Source organism: Chiloscyllium punctatum, chromosome 38 (genome assembly GCF_047496795.1).
Source record: "Chiloscyllium punctatum isolate Juve2018m chromosome 38, sChiPun1.3, whole genome shotgun sequence".
Lineage (NCBI taxonomy): Eukaryota > Metazoa > Chordata > Chondrichthyes > Orectolobiformes > Hemiscylliidae > Chiloscyllium > Chiloscyllium punctatum.
The window spans coordinates 48915618-48938203 of record NC_092776.1 but is presented as its reverse complement, the minus strand read 5'-3'; the positions used below and the strand labels follow the sequence as shown (position 1 = coordinate 48938203).

Here is a 22586-nt window from a genome sequence, read left to right as displayed (position 1 = left end):
ACCGATTGTTGGGAAAAACCCATCTGGTTCATTAATGTCCTCTAGGGAAGGAACAGTCTACATGTGACCCCAGACCCACAGCAATGTGGTTGACTCTTAACTGCCTTCTGGGCAATTAGGGATAGGCAATAAATACTGGCTTAGACAGTGACACCCACATCCCATGAATGAATACTAAAAGAAAAGTGGCAAGTCTGGTTAACAATATTTCTATGTCTTGGTAATAGACAGAACTGAATACAGATATGAAATCTCAAAGGACTTTCTCTGGGAAGACATGACTTCTCAGGAGATTTGTTGTATTCAAATTCAAAATTATGCGCATTGGTTGTAATGTTCTCATGCACTGGGTGGGCTCGAATAGAGACTGTTAGAACACTGGAGATGTACACCCGTGAAATGTAAAGGCTGTCGATAATCGTTGCTCTGACCCTTTAGAAAAGTGAAAACAATGGAGTTAGGAAGGAGATTTTACTGGACATCCACCAGGGTGAAGGACTTGACCAGATCCCTTAACCTCCTTTCCAGGGTAAAACCAGAGTGGGTAGCATTGAGGTCCCACTCCTTGAGGGTGCAATTAAAATCTCCCACTCCTGAGGATAACGCACGAGCCATCGATGGAGGTGAGGTAAGTGGACACCTTTTCAAAAAAGTGTGCTTGCCTCAGTCCAACCAGAGGAGCGTATACGTTCACAAAGTGAAGGACTACACCTTGCAGCCGGACAGTCAGGTGAAGCAAATAGTCTGGCACCATAGGAGGCAGAGCAGTGGATTATCGTTAAAAACAGGAAAAGGAAACCTCTCGAGGGCCCCAAAGCCACCAAGCGAAGGGGGAAGAGACACCTCCAAGAGGAGGATACAGGCAGCTCCTCCGAGGGTGAGGACGGGCGCAAGAAGGGTCGCCTCCGGAGGAAGAGGCAGAGCGCCGTGGGGAGAAAGGAGGGCAGCATCGCCCAAGAAGGAAAAGACGATCCCTCTGAGGGGATGGGTGAAGGCTTCCCCCTACCCGGTGAGAACCAAGGGGTACCCACCGGCCCACAGCTCCAGGGAACTGGGAGCAGCGTCCCAGTGACAGCCCTGCTGTCAGATGGAGAACGGGGCGATGAGGACCCTGGGTCTGACACGATGACAACAGAGCGGGGAAATGACTCCAGCGTGGAGCCGGACAACTACCTCAGCCCTGGGAAGGTCCAGCAGTTTGCTGTCACCACGGGGATGCACGCAGCTACCCCACTGGAGCAAGACCAGAAGAAAATGGACACTGGTAACCCTGTAAACTGGTAAAATGGGGTTTAAAATTGCCAGCATAAATGTGCGTAGCATTAAAGTGGCTACGCGATGTGTTTCAACGCTGGCCTTCCTGGCCAACGTCAAAGCCGATGTCCTGTTTCTGCAGGAGTGTGGGATACCACACCTCAGCAGTTACAGGAGATGGTCGAGCTTGTGGGCCCACGGGCCGTCAGTGTGGTCGGGGGGCAACGATAGCCGCGCCTCCGGCCTGGGTATCCTGTTGCGGGGAGGCAACTTCACCATCTCCGAGGTTAAGGAGGTGGTGGGCGGGCGCCTCCTCGTCGCGGATGTTAAATACAGAAACGCTCCCGTGAGACTAATCAACGTGTACGTCCCAGCGGGTAAGAGTGAACGGTTGGCCGTCCTGCAACAGCTTCCACTGCTGCTGGCTACGTCCAGGCCGGTCATTCTGGCCGGAGACTTCAACTGCATCATTGATGCAGATGGACGATCCGGCGGGGGGGGACAGTAAACCGGACGCTACGTCCAGGGCCCTGATGGAAACGGTCAAAGACGCCAAGCTGCACGACGTCTTCAGCGCCTCTGCAGATGGGGCGCAGCGTAGATACACCTGGTCACGGGCAGACGGGTCTATCCGCTCAAGGATAGATTACCTGTTTTTGTCCCGAACGCTCTCGGTCAGATCCACCGACGTCAAGCCGGTGTTCTTCTCTGACCACTGCCTCCTGCTGGCCGACTGTCACCTACAGGACGAACAGCGGGCGGGCAAGGGAACGTGGAAACTGAACACTAAGCTGTTGACCCTGGGAAACATCGAAGAGCTCAAGAGGGATTACGCAGGTTGGAGAACCGTGAAGCCCCTCTTTGAGTCTCCAGCGGACTGGTGGGAAACGGTAAAAGGGAACATCAAGAGATTCTTTATCCTCAAAGGTGTCCAGGAGGCGAGAGAGAGGTGGGGAAAACTGTCCCAGCTCCAGGAAAGTATGCAGAACCTGCTCCTGCTGCAGACGATGGGTGTCGATGTCACGGAGGACCTCAAGGAGGTGAAGGGCCAGCAAGCCTCGCTCTTTGCCTCGGAGGCCTCCAGGATAATCTTCCGGTCCAGGGTCCGCTCGGTGGAGCAGGACGAGACGTGCTCACGTTTCTTCTTACAGAAGGTGCACAAAGAGAGCTCCGTGCTCAGCAGCCTGAAGAAAGAAGATGGCTCGGTAACGTCATCTCAGGCTGACGTCATGAGGATCAGCAAATCCTTCTACGCCAGCCTGTATGACTCGAAGCCAACCGACAGCGCGGCCTCCCAGTCGTTCCTGTCCTCTCTCACGGAGGTCCTAGATGACGGAACACGAGAGAGGCTGGACCAGCCGCTATCTCTGGATGAACTGACCAAGGCCCTCGAGTCCTTCGAAAAGAATAAAACTCCCGGAAGCGACGGCTTACCGGTCGAGGTTTATTCCGCTCTCTGGGACTTGATCGGCCAGGACCTGCTGGAGGTGTATGTCAGTATGCTTCGGGCAGGTACCATGAGTGAATCCATGAGGAAAGGCATCATCACCCTCGTCTACAAGCGGAAGGGGGAGAGGGAGGAAATTAGAAATTGGAGACCGATCTCACTGTTAAATGCAGACTACAAAATCTTGTCAAAGGTCATCGCCAACCGGGTCAGGTCTGCTCTGGGATCGGTGATCCACCCGGACCAAACCTGTGCTGTACCGGGCAGGAAGATCTCTGAGAGTCTCGCACTCCTCAGGGATACGATCGCCTACGTGCAGGACAGGGGGGTGGACACCTGCCTCATCAGCCTGGACCAGGAGAAAGCCTTTGACAGGATATCGCATACATATATGAGGGATGTCCTCTCCAAAATGGGCTTTGGGGAGGGAATCGGAAATTGGATCAGACTGCTCTACACCAACATTGTCAGTGCAGTCTCAATCAATGGGTGGGAATCAGATAGCTTCCCTGTAAGATCTGGAGTCAGGCAGGGATGCCCCCTCTCACCCGCCTTGTTTGTGTGTTGCATAGAGCCATTTGCCGAATCCATCAGGAAGGATGCGAGCCTGAGAGGGGTGACTATTCCTGGCAGCGGGGGCCTGCAGGTTAAGGCCTCCCTGTACATGGATGACGTCGCTGTTTTCTGCTCGGATCCGCTGTCCGTGCACAGACTCGTGTGCATCTGCGACCAGTTCGAACGGGCCTCGGGGGCCAAGGTAAACCGAGGCAAGAGCGAGGCCATGCTCTTCGGGAACTGGGCCGACCAATCCTCTAAACCCTTCACTGTCAGGACTGACCACCTGAAGGTGCTGGGTATTTGGTTCGGGGGGGCTGGGGCGTGCGCCAAGACCTGGGAGGAGCGGATCAGGAAGATGAGACAGAAACTAGGCAGATGGGGGCAACGGTCGCTCTCCATCGCGGGAAAAAACCTGGTCATCAGGTGTGAGGTACTCTCAGTATTGCTATATGTGGCACAGGTCTGGCCTATCCCCAGGACCTGTGCCGCCGCAGTCACCCGGGCCATCTTCCAATTCATTTGGAGATCAAAGATGGACCGGGTCCGAAGAGACTCTATGTACAAAGACCGGTGCAATGGGGGAAAAAACACGCCCAATGCCACCCTCACCCTGATGGCCACCTTTGTGTGTGGCTGCATCAAGCTGTGCGTGGATCCCCGGTACGCAAACACCAAGTGTCACTACGTACTGAGGTTCTACCTGTCCCCGGTGTTGCGAAGGATGGGCCTGGCCTCGCTGCCGCGGAACGCTCCGAGTAGTTGGACCATTCCGTATCACCTGTCCTTCGTGGAGAAATTTATGAGGAAAAACACCTTTGACCACAAGTCCATCAGGAAGTGGTCAGCACGTAGCGTCCTTGAGACCCTTCGGGAAAAGGAGAGGGCGGATCCTGTCGAGCGGTTCCCTGAGCAGACTGTCAAAGCCATTTGGTAGAATGCCTCATCGCCAGAACTTTCCAACAAGCACCAAGACGTGGCTTGGCTGGTGGTGAGAAGGGCTCTGCCTGTGAGATCCTTTATGCACGCCCAGACTCTCTGCCGCACCGCACGCTGCCCTCGAAGTGGCTGCGGGGGGGACGAGACTGTCACACACCTCCTTCTGGAATGTGCCTACGCAGAGGAAGTCTGGAGAGGAATGCAGTGGTGCTTGTCGAGGTTCGTCCCGAGCAGCGCCGTGACGCGGACTCCGTGCTCTACGGCCTGTTCCCCGGGACTCACACCGAGACGAACATTAACTGCGCCTGGAGGATCATCAACTCGGTGAAGGACGCTCTCTGGGCGGTCCAAAACCTGTTGATCTTCCAGCTGAAGGAGTTGACCCCGACCGAGTGTTGCAGACTGGCACATTCCAAGGTCCAAGACTACGTGCTGAGGGATGCGCTGAAGCTTGGGGCAGCTGCCGCCAAGGCGCGGTGGGGAAAGACCACCGTGTAAGATCGGCCTGCCTAAAGAAGAACAGGGGGCCCATGCGGACGTTTTTTTGGGCTCTGCTGATACCTCAGCCAAATATATGTATATGTACAAGATTGAAAAATGCACAGGATTGTAAATGCGAATGACAAGGATAAAGTCGAATCTGTGTTTGTAAATATGGACATATGTATGGCATGATCAAATGTACAGACCATAAAATCATTCTATGAATAAAGTATATTTTTGAAATAAAAAAAAATAGTCTGGCACCAGCTCCTTAACCCTCAAGGTCTTCAGCTGAAAATATGGGGCCAAAGAACTGGTCACTCCACCAGAATTGTAGGCTCTGTCTCCCCGTGTGGTGTGTGTTTCCTGCAAAAAGCACAATTCCCATCAGGGAGGACCATGCTGTTTCAGAATCGGAGTTGTGACTCCCTGCTGCCTTTGATGTTGAGGCCGGCTGTGGTAGCCTGAGTGCCAACAGCATTGTGCATGCATCTGTATTCCCCCCTCAATGAGACGGAGGAGGAAGGGCACACAGGACCCTCGCTTCCCTCAGGAACCCACTAAGGGACATCTCGACCTACCACCAGTTGTTCCAGACCGACCCCAGAGGCACTCAGAGCTGCCCTGCCAGACCAGGTTGAAAATATTCCAGCTGGAGTCTCTCAAGATGGCCCAGATATTTCTCCAGGTACTCCCAGTGTTCCTCAGGGGTAGACGGGGTGGGGGGGGGGGGGGGGGGAGCTCAGTGGAGGGAATCCATAACCTCATTGGAGATTGACTTTGCATCATGACCAGAACCCTCTACTGAGCATTCACTCTCCCCCAGACGGTTGTCTTTGGCCCTCAATCTCTCAACTCCAAGTCATCCGGTTTCCAACACCCCAACCTCGTCCCCACTGCTCCCCTAAACACAGGTCCCCCCAGCCCCATCGGGAGAAGATCTCCCTCAATACATAGGCACCCAGTATACATGTCAGGGAGGGAGCAAGGAAATCACCCCCTGACTCCATCCCCCCCTTCACAACCCAAAGACCCAGTGAGGGTAACAGAACTAGCCTGGTCACAAGGGTCCAGTTTGTCCCCAAGACTGGGTAACAGCTCAGCGGAGTAAATCCACAGCATTCCCCAAGGAGGTTGGTGAACAAAGCTGTGAAACCCCAGACTGGGCTTCTGTGACCAGGCAGTTCCTGCCCAGTTACCCCCTCAGGTAGAACAGACTAAGGGAAGGTACAGTACCTCATCCTGAAGGTGAGGAAGTGCTCCCTCTACATGGAATGGTACCCCCTCCTGTTGCAATTCCCCCATCAGCTGAAATAGAGTTATAGAATCAGAGTGATGTACAGCACAGAAACAGACCCTTCAGTCCAAGTTGTCCATGCCGACCAGATATCCTGGATTGTTGAGAAACACATCTTTGTGCCAAAACAAATAGGAAATGCTAGGATTGATAACCAAAAGCTTAGCCAAGGATGCAGGCTTTAGAGAGCATTTTGAAAGTAGACAAACAGTTTGAACAGGAGGAGAAGTTTAGAGAGGGAACTCCAGAGCTTTGGCTTAAGGCATTGATACCAATTACAAAGATAATTATCAGGATGAGCAAGAGGTCAGAATTGAAGTAGCACCATTATCTTTCAGAGTTATAGAGTTACAAGAAGTCGGAGAGATGGGGAGGCATGAGGCTGTAGAGAGTTGCAAATTTTAAAAGCAAGTCATTGCAAGACATAGAGTCAGACAGCATGGAAACATTCTTTGGTCCAAGTCATCCACGCCAACCAGATATCCCTATCTGACCGAGTCCCATTTGCCAGCTTTTGACTCAAATCCCTCTAAATCATTCCTATTCCTCCAGGTGCCTTTTAAATGCTGTAATTGTATCAGCCTCCACTACTTTCTCTCGCAGCTCATTCCATACACATACTATCCTCTGTGTGAAAAGTTTACCCCTTAGGTCCCTTTTAAATCTTTCCCCCCTCACTTTACCCTCTAGTTTTGAACTCCCCCACCTTGGAAAAAGACCTTAGCTATTTATCCTATCCATGCCCCTCATCATTTTATAAACCTTTATCAGGTCACTCCTCAGCCTCCGATGCACCAGGGAAAACAACCCCAGCCTATTTGGCCTTTTCCTATTGCTCAAACCCTCCAATCCTCCATGTAAACAGTTTGTGAACATAATTCAATAGAATCCAGAAAGTGGGTATGAGAGCTTTGGATGAGCTCAGCTGTATAGAAGGGAATGGTGGATGGTTAGCCAGAGGAGTCTCCTACCATCTCTTTATTCAACTGGGCCACCATTACATTCAGAAAACCTGAAAATGCTCTCGGATGTAAGTGACTCTGGAAGAAGAGGGGAAGAGAGAGAAAGGAACTTGAAGGTTTTCAAACATACAATCATTGTCTTTATAAAAAGATGTAAGAAAGAACCAGCTGAGACACACTGGCCTCCTCTTCTGCTGTGCCATTTGACATGCTCGGGATGCTAATGATAATATTACACTTTTTGAATTCTCTTTGATGTGGTTTTTTGAGTGAAACAGCACTATTAGTCTAAGAGAGGTCTGAGACTGCACTTTTGTTGAGACAAATATATTGATCTTTATTAACAACACAAGCTATTTCCACGACTCTAATATTTCAGACTTAAATAGAGTCTGGGTTCTATGCTGACTGATGTTACAGCTACATAATATGATTTTAACTGTACCCACAGCTGACGAGACTGACTATATTGCACAGCGACTGCTGAAGGTGAGCAATGTGATTGGTTCATTGCATGGTTGCTGAGATATGCAGATCAAAGTTATTAGAAATTCGAAACAAACAATGAAATGAATTAGTTTTGCCTGGGGTCTTTTAGGAGGGTGCACTTGTGGAAGCATTCCCCACAGTGTGCCTCAAAAGGTGAGTAGAGCCCTCCCTCACCATACTGGAGGCTATGTGAGGGGTCTGAGCACATCCAACAATAGCGTGTTTTCTCTTCCTGAAATAGTGCTTTCTCAGTGGCTTCTTATTTCTGTTCTTTAGAAAAACTGAGATGAGTGAGCAGGAACTAGCTGCAAGCCTTGGCACCAATGATTGTGAATGTCAGAAGTCACATGACTAGGAGAAAGTGAGGACTGCAGATGCTGAAGATCAGAGCTTAAAAATGTGTTGCTGGAAAAGCGCAGCAGGTCAGGCAGCATCCAAGGAGCAGGAGAATCGACGTTTCAGGCATAAGCCCTTCTTCAGGATTCCCGAAACGTTGATTCTCCTGCTCCTTGGATGCTGCCTGACCTGCTGCACTTTTCCAGCAACACATTTTTAAGAAGTCCCATGACACCAAGTTATAGTTCGAAAGGTTTACTTGAAGTCCTGTTGGACTTTAACTTGGTGTCATATAATGCTGACTTTCTCCACCCCAGTCCAATACTGGCATCTCTACTTTATGATTCCCAACACAACGCTATAACAGACTGCAGTCTGGAGTCTGCGTACACCCAGGAAACACTAGAAAGCAAAATAGAGAACACTTTGGCAGACAGAGCACATTTCAGTTATACATAAATATAAATTGTTGGGGAGACTCAGCAAGTCTGGCAATACCTGTGAAGAGAGAAACAGAGTTAACATTTCGAGTCTTCAGTTTGAAATTGTAACTCTGCTATCTCCCCACAAGAGCAGCCAGAGCTGCTGTGTTTTTCCAACAATCTGATTTTGTTTCAGAATTCCAGCATCTGCAGTTTTTTTTATTTGGAACTTTACTTGTACCTCTTGTGTCTGATTCCTAATGAAAAATAGAAGTGAGATCAGTCCTATACTTCCATATCACTCACCAAATGAGATGAACAGCAATTTTCACGCAGCATGTCAAGATGTTTTGGTATTTCAGTGTATATCTGCCACAAAAAAGATTAATATTACCTCTTGTTGTAGAGCTTCAATAAACTTTGTTATACATAAAACATTTCTGCTTTCACTATGATTTTCTCAATCCCTTTATTGTAGTTGACTGTTGCTGATTTATTTCTGTTATATTTTTTGGCTTTTTCATAACAGATTCTCATTGATATTCAGTGCAGTAGATTGTATTCTAGCAAGATATTCCTGCGCCCACTAACTATGAAAATTATTTTGCAAGTTAATGAGCTACATTGGAGTAAGTAACTTGCATCTCCTGAAAATGACACAGAAATATAGTAGTGCCAGACAGTCAACCATATGTCAGAGGTAATGATCTCAACCAAGGGTAAGGAAAGGACCATGTCGTTTTATTTTTGTTTTTAAAAACTGTTGGCTTAAATAAGAAAGAGTTTTAGAAACCAGTGCTTGAAAGAGCAGCTGCATGTTTTGAAAAGCAACTCACCACTTACCTCTGCCAAACATTGTGTAAACAACCACTTGAACAAACAGTAATCGAAATTTGTATTGCAGATGATTGGGAACTGAGGGCATCTGCACATGCAGCTTTTGCTGGCATCAAGAGATTGATTGGACATGGGAGTAGGGAACAGCTATCAATGGCAGAGACCTTTTGACTTCTAACGATTGTGTCATTGGTTCACATGTAACTGAGCAGCTTGGAACTGGGAACAATTTAGAGAGAAAGAGAAAAGGGGAGAGAGAGGGGGGGGAGGGGGGGAGGGAGAGTGAGAGAGAGAGAGAGAGAGAGAGAGAGAGAGAGAGAAGTGTTCACTTCTTCCCCAGCTCAGCAGTGATCTGCTGTTCTGAATGGTTAAAGCTCACTGTAAACCTGTTTAAGTTACTACAACAGCTGTGGTCTTAACTGAAAAGTCAGAGACCTTGTCACTTTGAAACCAGTGAAAGAATCTGGAGAAAGATGACTGAAGCAATGTGTTGGTCAGCAGAAGAGTCATAAAGATAATCTCAACAAAGATTATGGACTATTGTTCCACTTTTTCCTTCTGCCCAATCATTGTGTGTGTGTGAGTGAGTGGAAATTTATAACACTATCCAGCTTAATAAAAATAATTAAACCAGACACAGAAAGATAAGAAGTCACTGTATTTCAGTCAACAACTTTAGGAGCATAGCAGACATCCAGTGTAAAAGGAAATTGATCCATGGCAGCAGAACTGAAGGTTTGCATTCGTTCTCCCTGTTTCTCATAAACTCTCAAAAAATGATACTTGGTGCTAAAGCAAATTGGAGAATGATCCATTTACCTGGAACTTAACATGTTGGAGCTTTCTTGTATTTGGTTATAGTCTAAAGCAAGTGGTCTGGCCAGTGCTGAAGTATCTGTTTTATTGATTTAAAACCTTGCACTGAAACAAGCCACTTCCAAGCATGAATGGTCTCTTTGATATGTCTGGGAGAATAAAGGAAGTCCATAGATGCAGCATGACAAATGGCTGGACTTAGAAGGAGGAATAGGGTTCCATACATCTAAGGCAATCTTCAAGCAACATTTTGTACCTCAATGTCATTGGAGTTCAATACTTTGGTTATCACTGCTTCACCAAAGATTATGCTTGAGATCTGTCAACTGTTGCAGGCACAATCCCAACCTCAAAGCAAGGCATGGACTGAATTGCCTTAGCTGACAAGGTGTCCATGCCTCATAACTTCAATTTAGTTCCATCCAGGCTAGCACCAGACCTACAAGCTATGTCTTGCAGTTTGGAGTGCAACGCTGCACAAAGGATGACACTGAAGCTCTGGAAATGCAGAGAAACAATTCATCTCATCAATTTAATCATCTTGAAGTTTGTGCCTCCTTTCTATGACACATACAAAAATGCACATGGGGTCAGTATGGAGAGGCAGAGGAAACCATGACAGAACAGGTTCTTTGATGAGGTGGAAATCACATTTGTACCTGGATGCTTCAAACTGCACATTCTTGCCATTCTGTTGTTCGTTCAATTGTGCACCAGGCAAGAAGCTGAGGAAGTGATGAAGCTGGAGGTGGAGGAACAGGACAATTTGAACAAATGAGAAAGGCAAGCGGCTACAATATGGGCAGATTTATTGAATATGGTTGAAGTTGAAAGATAATTGAATAATTCTTCCAAACCTGTGAAATCAATCGTTTCTTCTGCTCTTCTGGTCGCAAAAAGTATTCAGACACCAATGCAGTGAGTCGTGAGTTGTATATATTTTTTCATAAGTTCAGAAAAAAATTCTTGTGAGGCCAAGGAAGTCTTCTTCCAGTTCAGCAAGTTTCCATTGATCACTGGTGCTTAGCTTCAGAGCTGATTGTGGTTTTCCTAAATATTGTAGACTTTTAAGAGGGATCTTGTTTTTTGGCTCTGCATGAGACGTGTTGGTTACTGATGATTGTCCACATAATACTGGCCTCTGCACTTTAAGACAGCTTTCAGCATTCATTTGGGTTTGTGTGATATTCTGCTTGCAGATGGCAACAGTTTCGCTCCCCTCGAGCAAGGGATTTCTTTCAGCTGATAAACACTCACCCAGGGTCAGGTTTGGACCAAATCAGATGATATTGACCTGTATGATCTGGTTCAGATAAGTCACTTATTACCTTTAGGCAAGACTGATTCATAGTTTCCAAAGGTATCATTCTGTTACATAATGATATGTGATCCAATTCTTGGCAAAACTGTTTTCTGTAAGATGTTAACCTCATTACGCACTGAAACATTTATAGGTCTTTGGGTTCAATGGTTATTTTTTGATTTTTGTACATTCTCTGGAAATATCCTACTGTTCTTACAAAAGTTGCATTAGTGACAAAACTGGCGGTTTTTTTTTCTGGTCATGTGATTTTAAACTCGATCTGGAACAGTAACTTCTCACAACGAAAGATTTAATGATGCACTGTGCCAGTCTGACATGTGATGTACCTAAATAACTTGACAAGTTCTGATGGACTTCTTGAGCGAAGTTGATGTTTTTGAACTGTCTTTGAAGTTTAGTTCCCACCAGACTCCCAATGCTTCTTTCCAATTTGAGATTCCCATTTAATTATAACTTATGTAAAAGAGTTGTATCGGGGGGATCCAAGATGGCGGCGACCCAGCAAGTCTGAGTCTATAGTGCTCCTCCCAAGACTTGGGTAAAGTGGGTCACCCACCCCCACTACACTCACCAAATCATTTAAAATAGCTATTTAATTTAATTAGTTGTTTAATGTTAAATTTAAACAATCTAATATTTAGTAAAAATGACCAAAGGGAAGGGAGCCCGCAGCTCTCAGCAAGCAGGACCCCCTCCCCCACCCTCTCCAGCTGCAGCTGAGGCGTCCACAGCTGCCCCGGGGGACTTACCTACAGTGACAAGCCTTGTAGAGATGATCTCCAAACTGGATGCGAACACCGACGCTTTTATCGAGGAGTCCCGAAATCGATGGGACTCACTCTCGGCCGCGCTGCAAAAGCACGACCGAGACATTAAGGAAATCAAGCGCCGAGTCGGAGGGACGGAGCTAAAGGCCGCGACCTCCGAACCTACAGCGCAATCGGCCGTGGATCAGGTCCGGACTCTCGAACAGCGAGTCCGGACCTTAGAGAATTACATTGACGACCTTGATAATCGAGGTCGTCAAAAAAATATTCGTTTGCTGGGCCTTCCCGAATGGGACGAGGAAAGCCAGCTTACAACATTCCTGGAGCAGTGGCTGCCACAGCTTTTAAATCTAGAAGCTGGATCAGGCCAGGTAAGGGTAGAATGGGCCTACCGGGTCGCAATACACGGGCCCGGCTCGAACCAGCGCCCACGCCCGGTCCTGTTCCAGCTGCAGAGCTATAGGGAGAGGCAGATACTCCTAAAAGCTCCTAGAAATCTTGGAAAAGACCCCCAAGCTTTGATCTTTAAAGGATCCAAGATCATGTTATTCCAGGACTTTTCCCAGCTCTGGTCCAAAAGAGGAAGGCATTCCATGAGGCGAAGAAGCGTTTAAGGGACTTAAATATTCAGTACTCCTTATGCTACCCAGCGACGCTACGCTTTAACCATGAAGGATCCGTGTATAACTTCGGATCACCAGAAAAGGCTAAGGAATTCTTGGACACTCTTAGATAAACTGTAAGAGATTATGAATGTTGGTTTGTCCTTCCCCCCACTTTGGTGTATATCCCCCTTTTTTTTCTATTTTCTTACCTTACTGTTTAATATTATCATGGGGGGTGGGGAGAGGGATTTGATTTCATTTCCCGCCCCCCCCCCCCACCTTGGGGTTGTTTTCTTTTATTATTTTATGTATATATGTGGGTATGTATGTATATGTATATATGTGTATATATATATATGTGTATATATATATATGTGTATATATATATATATATATATATATAAACTGGGGGTTTGGTTAATGTTGGTGGGGGGAGGTGGTTACCTTATTCTATTTTACCTCTGTCTTTAGGAGTGGGGTTGTTTCTCCCTTGTTATTTTGTATTATTATATTTAATTATTATTTGTTGAGGTTGTAATTTTATAGTTATATGTTTATATATGGTATTAACATTACCAAATATATCCAGGTGCTGGTATGGGAGGGGGTAGGGTGCTTACTGTTAACTCTAGCTTTGTATTATATCTGAATTCTCCTCATTTTATTGAGGAGCGCCTGGGTTAAGGGTGGGGCATTGGTTTGGAGAGGATATGATGGACTTTTGGAGAGGAAGTAACACCCCCTGGGAACAAGGGGGAAAATCTCCACTTAGGTATGTTTTATTTTTTTTTATTTAGAAATAGTTTTTTATTATACTGTTGTGAGTGTATTAGAGAGCCTTTATTTTTGTAAATTTTATATGCTCTATGCTTGGGATGTTCTGGATAGGGTTTCCCCTCCCGAGGGTCTCGGATTTGCCAAGACGATTATGGTTGATCAGTCGGTTAAGTGGTGCACCTGGAATGTCAAGGAGAGTAATTCGCCAGTCAAAAGGAAGAAAATATTATCAAATCTTAAGAAAGAAAGAGTTGATATAGCTCTCCTACAGGAGACACATCTGTCGGATAAAGAACACTTGAAATTATGACAGGGTGGATTTGATCAGGCCTTTTTTTCTTCTTTTAGCTTAAAAAGCAGGGGAGTTGTTATTCTTGTTCGGAAGAATTTCCCTTTCAAAATCCTAAATCAGAAAAAAGACGTATCTGGACGATATATTTTGATCAAAGCCCTCATAAATGGAGGGGAATATGGGATTTTAAATTTGTACTGCCCCCCGGCACACCCCTTTGAATTTATAACGGAAGCCTTTTCAAAATTGATGGCTTTTGGTGCTCGTCATATAATTATAGGGGGAGACTTTAATTGTATTATGGATCTGGAAATAGATAGGATTCCCAAGAGTACTGTAGGAGTATCTCCTAGATCGAGACAGCTGGTGGATCTGAACACAGAATTAGGATTAGTAGATGTCTTCATCCACAGGGCAGAGATTTTTCTTTTTATTCCAATCCACATAAATGCCATACCAGAATTGATATATTTTTTGCCCCCTCGATTTTTTTAAATTCCATATCATCCTGTAAAATAGGTAGTATAGCAATTTCTGACCACGCTGCTGTATATATGGAAACTAAGTCGAGGAACAATGTGACATCCCCTCAGCATTGGCGTATGGACCCCTTCCTAATGAAAGATAGTAAATTTGTAAAGTACTTCTCTCAAGAATTTAAAACTTTTTTAGAAATTAATTTAGGTACGGCTAGCAACCCATCAATGATGTGGGAGACCATCAAAGCTTACACGCGAGGTTTGATCATCTCCTACTCAGCGACCCAGAAAAAATTGAAGGGAGAACAACAGCGTCTGCTTGAAGCTCGTTTAAAAGCAGCTGAAACAGCATACACAGATAGACCTTCTATTATTAAATTACAAAGGATTAAGGCTCTTAGGACAGCTCTAAACACTACGTTTACTCAAATGGCTAAGAGGGAAATATTATTTGTAAAACAAAGGTTATATGAATATGGCGACAAACTGGGTAAATATTTAGCATTTCTTGCAAAGAAAGAAAAGGCCCCTCAGACTATTATGTCTATCAAGGAAGGTACGGGTATTTTAACTCATGATCATAAAAAGATTAATGCGATCTTTAGAGAATTTTATTCTGAGTTATATAAATCGCAGGATTGTGAAGATAGGACTAGGAGGATGCAGTCATTTTTTTAAAATTTGACCTTTCCGGGAACAGGTATTGGTCCTAAATGCTCCTCTAACAGTCCAAGAAATACTTGATGCAATTAGGCAACTTCAGAGCGGTAAGGCACCGGGCCCAGATGGTTTTCAAGCTGAATTCTATAAAGAATTTACAGAAGTATTGGCTGGTCCACTTATGGACATGTATAACTATGCATATAGTCAGGGCTGTCTCCCGCCTTCGCTGAAAGAGGCAAATATCTCTCTTATCTTTAAAAAAGGAAAGGATCCAGAAGATTGCACTGAGACTAGAAAGGGTACTGCCACATATTATAAAGGAGGATCAGACGGGGTTTATTAAGGGCCGTAGATCATCCAATAATATTAGAAGGGTTTTGAATATGATTCAAGCCTGCCATCAGGAAAAGATACCAGGAGTAGTAGTTTCATTAGACGCGGAAAAGGCATTTGATAGGGTTGAATGGTCATATTTGTTTTACACATTGGAAAGGTTTGGCGTTGGAAAGGTGTTTACCAAATGGGTCTCAAAATTGTATAGTGATCCCAAAGCAGTTGTGGTTACCAATGGATTAGGTTCGGATAGCTTTAGTGTGGGTAGGGGCTGCCGTCAGGGATGTCCTCTCTCGCCATTGTTATTTACGCTAATAATTGAACCACTAGCAGAAGCTATACGAGCTGATCCTAATATAACGGCCCCGAGGATTGGTACAGGTAAACATAAAATTACCCTTTATGCAGATGATGTTCTTTTATTCCTTAGTAATCCTCTGATGTCCTTACCTCGCCTAATCCAAGTTATTAATACATTTAGCGCATTCTCAGGCTATAAATTTAATTTTTCAAAATCGGAGGCTATGCCAATGGGTGGCCTTGCTATGACACCCCACTTAGTGGACGGATCCCTTTTTCCCTTTCGTTGGTCCCTGGAGGGCTTCTTATATTTAGGCATTTTTATTACTCCAGGATTTGGTCAATTATACAAGGCTAATTTTGTGCATTTACTGGAAAGGATAAGGCAGGACCTCCAGTGATGGGGAGACCTTCCAATTTCCTGGCTGGGTAGAATAGCACTAATTAAAATGAATGTCCTACCCCGTCTCCTATATCCTATGAGAATGCTTCCGGTGATGCTGCCGAGGATGGCTCTACGTAAATTATATGGCTGGCTGGGTTCCTTTATCTGGAATCATAGACGGCCCCTCATTAAGCTGAAGAAGCTACAGCTTCCACAGACAAGGGGAGGACTGGACTTCCCAGATTTTAGGAAATATCAGTTAAGTTCCCTATTAAGTTACATAGCTGATTGGGTCTTGTCTGATCCACAATCAATCTGGTTGGACATCGAGGCCTCTCAAGTAAAATACCCACTTATTAACCTCTTATTTTCAGACAAGAAGAAAATCATTACAGATCACTGTAAAAACCCTATAATACTAAACACAATTAAGGCTTGGAATATAATGCGGCAAAATGAGGGTAATTCACATAAAGCATCCCCCTATGCTCTGATAGTGGGAGCATGGGGATTCCAACCGGGGTTTACAGATGCCACTTTTAAACTCTGGAGATCCAGGGGTATCTCATGTCCAGGGGACCTATTTAAGGATGGGGTCCTGATGTCTTTTGAACAGCTGCGTCAGAAATTCGGATTACCTAATGGAGACCTCTTTCGATACTTCCAAATTCGAGATTATATACAGAAGAAGACTACGTTATTAGATAGTCTTTATAAATCAGATAGAGAATGTAGTGTCCTACGACCAGTGGGGGTATCTTCCGTCAGTACTATTTATCATTTACTACATGATGAAGTATCGGGAGATATAGACAATCTGATTAAAACATGGGATCAGGATTTGGGACTAGAAATCTCTATAGAAACGTGGAATGATATTTGGGAAAATGCTAGAAGAATTACTATCTGTAACAGAACTCAGGCTATCCAGCTGAAGATACTTCATAGGGCCCATATAGCACCGGTTCGACTGGCAAAATTTAAGGCAGGAGCATCTCCAATGTGTCCCAAATGCAAAATAGAGGTGGGCACTCTTGTACATTGCCTATGGACCTGTCATAAGATCCATAGATATTGGACTAAAGTAGCAAGTACCCTGACAGAAATTTTAGGAATGGAAATTAAAGTGGACCCTGTATCTCTCCTTTTGGGCTTTTCGAACTTTCCCTCCCTGGACATGTACGGGAAGAGACTCTTTTCTATTCTCTCTTTCTGTGCAAGGAAAAATATTTTGGTGAACTGGGTGGCTGAGGGCCCCCCTGGACTTTCAAATTGGCACAGATTAATTATGGAATGTATTCCCCTTGACTTCCTTACAAATACGGTGCACCGAAAGACTGAATTATTTTATAAAATATGGCAGCCCTTCTTGAATTACATAAATACAGATATTTCGGCTATCCTAACAAGGGCTTTTATTTAATCGAGGTTACAAACCTGGCTGGTCTGGGGCCCCTTAGGAGAGAAATCCCGCACAAATACGGGTTTTATTACATTTGATGTTAACACATTCCGAGCATACACTCTGGTTAGTTGTAGGTTAGATTAGTAGAAAGTTGAGTTTTGTTTTTTTTTCTTTTTTGGTATTTTTTTTTCTTTTGTTAAATTTTGGCTATTGTATATATGATTTAATTGTATATCAATGCTTGTATTTGAGAGTTTTGTTTATTTTTGTAAACTTGTAAAAATGTTAAATTTCTAATAAAAAATCTATTAAAAAAAGAGTTGTATCAGAAATTTCGATGACTATTCTGTTTGGACTTTGTTTAATTACAAATGACCACAGTCACAAACTTCTGATAACATGTAAAGATCAAAAATTAATAAAGTTGTCAGTACGTTCTCCCAGAAGCTGTGTTCATCCATCAAGTCTTGCTCTCTCCATTGACACTTGATGTAAAGTAATTGTCAAATGTTTTTACAATATTATCAAAAATACCTGTCTCACCTTTTACATTCTGGTGTTTTAAAATACAACCTGCTAACAGATTTACAGAATAAGAAATGTGTTTACTTGTTCTTCTCTGGGCTTCTTCTGTAATCCTGAATCAATTCTGTCTCACATGAATTGCCTCTTCCACATTATCCTATTTAATTTCCTGTCTGATGGTACTGTGGTTTTAATTTTGTTTGGAGGTGTAATGTCATTCTCCATTGTTATTGCATTTAACTCCAATTGTTTCTGTTATTTAAATGACTTACTTGAAAGTTGTTGCAGGATTTGATTTGTAAATGTAGCGAATTTTACTGTTCAGTTTTTTTAAAATTGGTTAATCACTTCACATATATTAATTGTCTTCTTCCTTTAATAAGTGAATAATAAAGATGAATTGCTAGTAAAGTTTTACTATTAAAGGTGTAAGCTTCTAAATATTTCAGAATTATTCTTCCATTTGTGCTGATAAAAGGATCTTCAAGCATTTAAAAATCATTGAAATGTTTTAAAATGAAGAAATACTATACAAATAGTTGGTTGATAGTACAGACCTGGAGTATTGCTGAAAAAAGACAAATTATGACAAGATTTTTGTGTTGCATTCATCAGGACAATATGCAAGAATACCAATTCATGAGGAAAACCAACATTTATGTTGCATGTGAGAATAGTGATTATGGGTTTGCAAATGGACTCTGATTAATAGAGGTTTTGCCATAGAGAATGCAACAATTAATGATGATTAACAGTCAACTTCTAGACTTTGTTTACATTTGAATCCAGGCAGGATGATTCTGATTGGTCATTGCATTGCCCTGAAATACTAATTAGCAAATGGCTGTCACCTCTTTCATTCAGTTGTGATAGGCTTAGTGTACAGATATGTTCTTTCTGTCTGAATAGATCCTGTGTATACATATAACAGGCTTCCTGTAAATGCATGTTCGTCACACTGCTAGACTGACTGGCAATTGCAAATTGGTCAATGTAATTTTTCATGTAATCAGGCTTATCCAGAAAATGTCCAATTGCAGAATTACAACTAATGCAGGACACAGTGTTGCAAGTATGGTGCTCATCGGCTGGTTATTTGCAATCAACTGATGAAGGGCTTTGCCCAAAATCTCGATTTTCCTGCTCCTTGGATGCTGCCTGACCTGCTGTGCTTTTCCAGCACCACTCTGATCTAAACTCTGGTTTCCAGCATCTGCAGTCCTCACTTTTGCCTATTTGCAACCAACACCTTGCTTGTTGTGAACAGCTGAAGGTACATGCTGTTTGATAAGATCCGCTACACTTTTGGATGTATGACCTTTCCACCTGCTATCATAATGACACTGAAAGTGACATTCCATGTTACTGTTTTGTGTTTTTAACTTGGCTTGATGGCAGCATCCTGTTAGTGACAAACACCAACATATGTTGCCATTGCATAGCAGTGTGAAACAACTAGCTTCACCTGTTACTCCCACTTTTGAGATACTCTACCCAATTTTAAACCACTTTCCCCTCCCCTTCATGGCTTTCATGATCCTTCTGCTTTTTCTTCAATGGTTTCTGTGCCATTTTAGATTGAAAAAAATGGCGTTCCGCTGTTACTGAATCACGAAGGGAATTGTCAGTTGCACAGTGAAAATCAGGTTTTCCCTCAAAACATTGAGTTTTACAAAACCCTTGTGATTTTATTTTCACTCTAATTGTCTGCTGTTTAACAAGTTTCTTAGCAAATATCCTTCTCTCAAGATCATTTTCACAGCCTTTCCCAATAATTTCAGAGGATTTTAACAACGATAATTTACTAACTGTATAAATTTCAGCACTTCCTTAGGTTTCCAGGCTTGAATATTTTCTCAAGTCTAAAGATTTTCACTCCTCTCTCCAAAGGAATTAATCTACTTGATGTAGCTGATACTGACAACTGCATTCGGGGTATCTCATCCTGACATTTCCCCTTACAGCTTTGGTTCAATTCTTCATGTGCTACTGAAGTATTTTCAATAGTTTTCACTACAACTAGAACTTTTACAGACAGATTTTTTTAAACCGTTAGTTACACAGAGGTTTACAGGCTCTGGCTGATTTTGAGCTGCTGGAGATACGTTGTCAGTTTTCTGACTGGAATTTCTTTCCTTGCTTCTTGTCTTCAGGTGGCTGTGGCTTTTACAGAACTGGCCATTTCATCAGACAGTGCTCTTCAGTCTATGTTAGGCACAGCCATGTTAGCAGTGTTACTAGTCTATGTTAAGCACAGCTAAATGAAATTTTCTGATGACCATTGCTGTTACTATTTACATTTAGCAAAATCCTCACCAATGTCACCATCTATGTTATGGGGTGTGGTTAAACAATCTGGGACACCTATGGGTAGATTTGCTGCTCCCAGTCCTTCATTTAGGTACTAGTCTTCAACATAAAATGGCTTCAATCTTGACAAATAGTAAAGGCTTTGAAATAACTCCACAAAGGCTCATATCACATCAAGGTACTCTTTATTTACACATGCAAATTGCATGACACTGACCCAGCTAGCTCAGAGCCAACTCCTAGTGTGAGCAGAACTCTTGACCCTCCTGTTTATATCTGTCAGCCAGGGCTCCCTGCTTGGACCATGTTAACTATGAGGTCCACCTGGCTGACCTCATTCCAATCACTATGGACTTATTACATGGTGGCTGCTCTTCCATTAGAAAGAGATGACTGGTGATAGTTTAACCTAAGGGACACTGCGCCTTAAACAAGGTTAATAAGGAGAGTCCTTCATGGTAACCTATATGAGTCTCTTGGAAGATACTAGGCTCAATGTAAGGGTAGGTGGACACACTATCAGCTACAGTAAATTAGAACAGTCGAACCCAACACACTGCACACCAGTACAACACTAACAATCCACATTAGCTCCTCCCAGGAACAATCTTTCATATCCTAATGGACGGTGTTTACCGATCACATTATTAAACCTTTTCAGGTACTAACTACCTTGTACAGCAGAAATGGATTTTGGTTTCTACAATTTATGTATCACAACGTGCTTGTACACAATTGCGCAACAACTTTTAGATTGCAACCTGGAAATTATGCCAAGATCTTCCTGCTGATGCCCTCCAGCAGCAGCCATACCAGGGTATACAAGGTCAGTGGGATGGCATCTCACATCTCTAGGACACCTAAATGCCTGCATCAGTACTGGCACAACTCCAATACCTGCCAGGCTGGTTGACATAGAAAAACAGACCAACATACCCCCACCATTCACTCCCCATGTACCGTAACATGTTGCAGCTTGGAAACATGACCATAAGTAGCCTTGAAAATGAGAAGAAACACTTTCTATCACTCTTACTGCATTTCTTTGTACTACTCTTACTTTCATTCCATTTGCAGTCCTGTCAAACTTTACACAGAGTCAAATATAGGGCCCATGGGCTATCAGGCTCAAATACAACAAATGCCTAAACTTCCTGTATCTCCTGATAGACAGAACATCCAAATACTTCAGCACAGTTCATTTTTATTGTGAATATGCTATTCTTTAATAGCAAAAACATTTCACTAAAATATTCCATTATAATTCAGTCAAAGAATATAAATTGACATTGCTTATTATTTTGTCAATTACTTTGCAGGACTTGATTGGATTGCTGGAGTGCAAACCTGCTGTATTAGCTGAACCAATGTTAAAAATAAATGAATCCAGCTCAAATATTATTTAAAAGGAAAGGAGGTATCAATGGCCTTACCTTTAGCCTCTGCCAAGCTGCTGTGGTTTTGTGGTTTAAAAACAACATTGTGCTGTCTCTTGCCTGCGGGTTGTTAATCCAATTTATTGCTACATTACTCCATTGATTGGTAATGATGGAAACAAAAGTTTTTCAAGCCACTGCCCGGTTTTCCAGATGCCACTGCCAGAGTTGCTTACCTCACATCTTCAGACTGTAGAACGGCCAATGAGGTTGGATGTTTTTCTTTCCTGATCCACAACAGGAGCTGTCAGCTTGTCTAGGGCTGGAGGAGACTGGAATCGAGCAGCAAACAATGCTGGAGAGGCAATGCAAAAAGGTAGAGGGGGTTTTCATGACACTTTTATTTTTCTGTCTGCATCCCGCATCATGGGATGTGAACATTGCTGGTACTAATTCCCCTTTCCGAATTGCCCTTGAGAAGGTGGTGGGGGTGAGCAGCCTTAAAATTGTGAAAGCTGCAGGACTGAGCGAAATGATGTAGGTCTTTCTTCAGGAAAGCCAGTTAGATGGTAAAAGAAATGAAGTTTTGGATGTTTGGTGAGTGAGTGAGTAATAAGGAAAGAACTTGCATCTAAATCAATGCCTTTCACACCCTCGATACATTCCAAAGTGCTTTTTAGCCAATGAATCACAGTTTAAATGCTGCTATAAAACAAAACAGCAAGGATTCGTATGTAACAATTGGATAAATGCCCAGATATTGTAGATTACTAGTAAAGGCTGCAGATGAGTTCTAGTGGATCTGTGAGGATGGCACAAGACAGAGGAGTCTGGCACAGCAGATCTTCTGACAGACATAGCTACAAGTTTGAGAAACTCAAAGGGAAGATAGGGCTGATTAGAAATCAAAAAATGCAACTTGCTTAAGGAGGGAGATCAAGTGAGCATTCCAAAGGGATACTTTGTATCTGTCTGCACAGAGGGGTATGATCCAAACATCATAGTTAAGGAGGAGTAGTGTGAAATATTTGATGGGATAAATACAGTGGAGGAGGAAGCATTAAGGGCTTAACATCCTTGAAAATTGATAAGTCACCAAGCCTGGATGAAACATGTCGCAGGCTGCTAAGGAAAACAAGTGAGAAATAGCAGAGGCTAGGGTCATCACTCTCTAATCCTCTTTGACTCATGACAATCTGTCAGAACAT

At 43.7% G+C, this 22586-nt stretch overlaps 1 protein-coding gene across 2 annotated transcripts in view; it reads right to left on the bottom strand.

Moving 5' to 3' along the window:
• The window catches only part of sgms1b (sphingomyelin synthase 1b), a 185629-nt gene extending 164074 nt beyond the window's left edge, over window positions 1-21555 (bottom strand). For both annotated transcript variants that reach the window (XM_072557846.1, XM_072557851.1), the window contains exon 1: window positions 21436-21555. The gene's annotated coding sequence lies outside the window, so the exon portion shown is untranslated. The remainder of the gene's footprint in view (window positions 1-21435) is intronic.
• Window positions 21556-22586: the final 1031 nt, after the last annotated feature.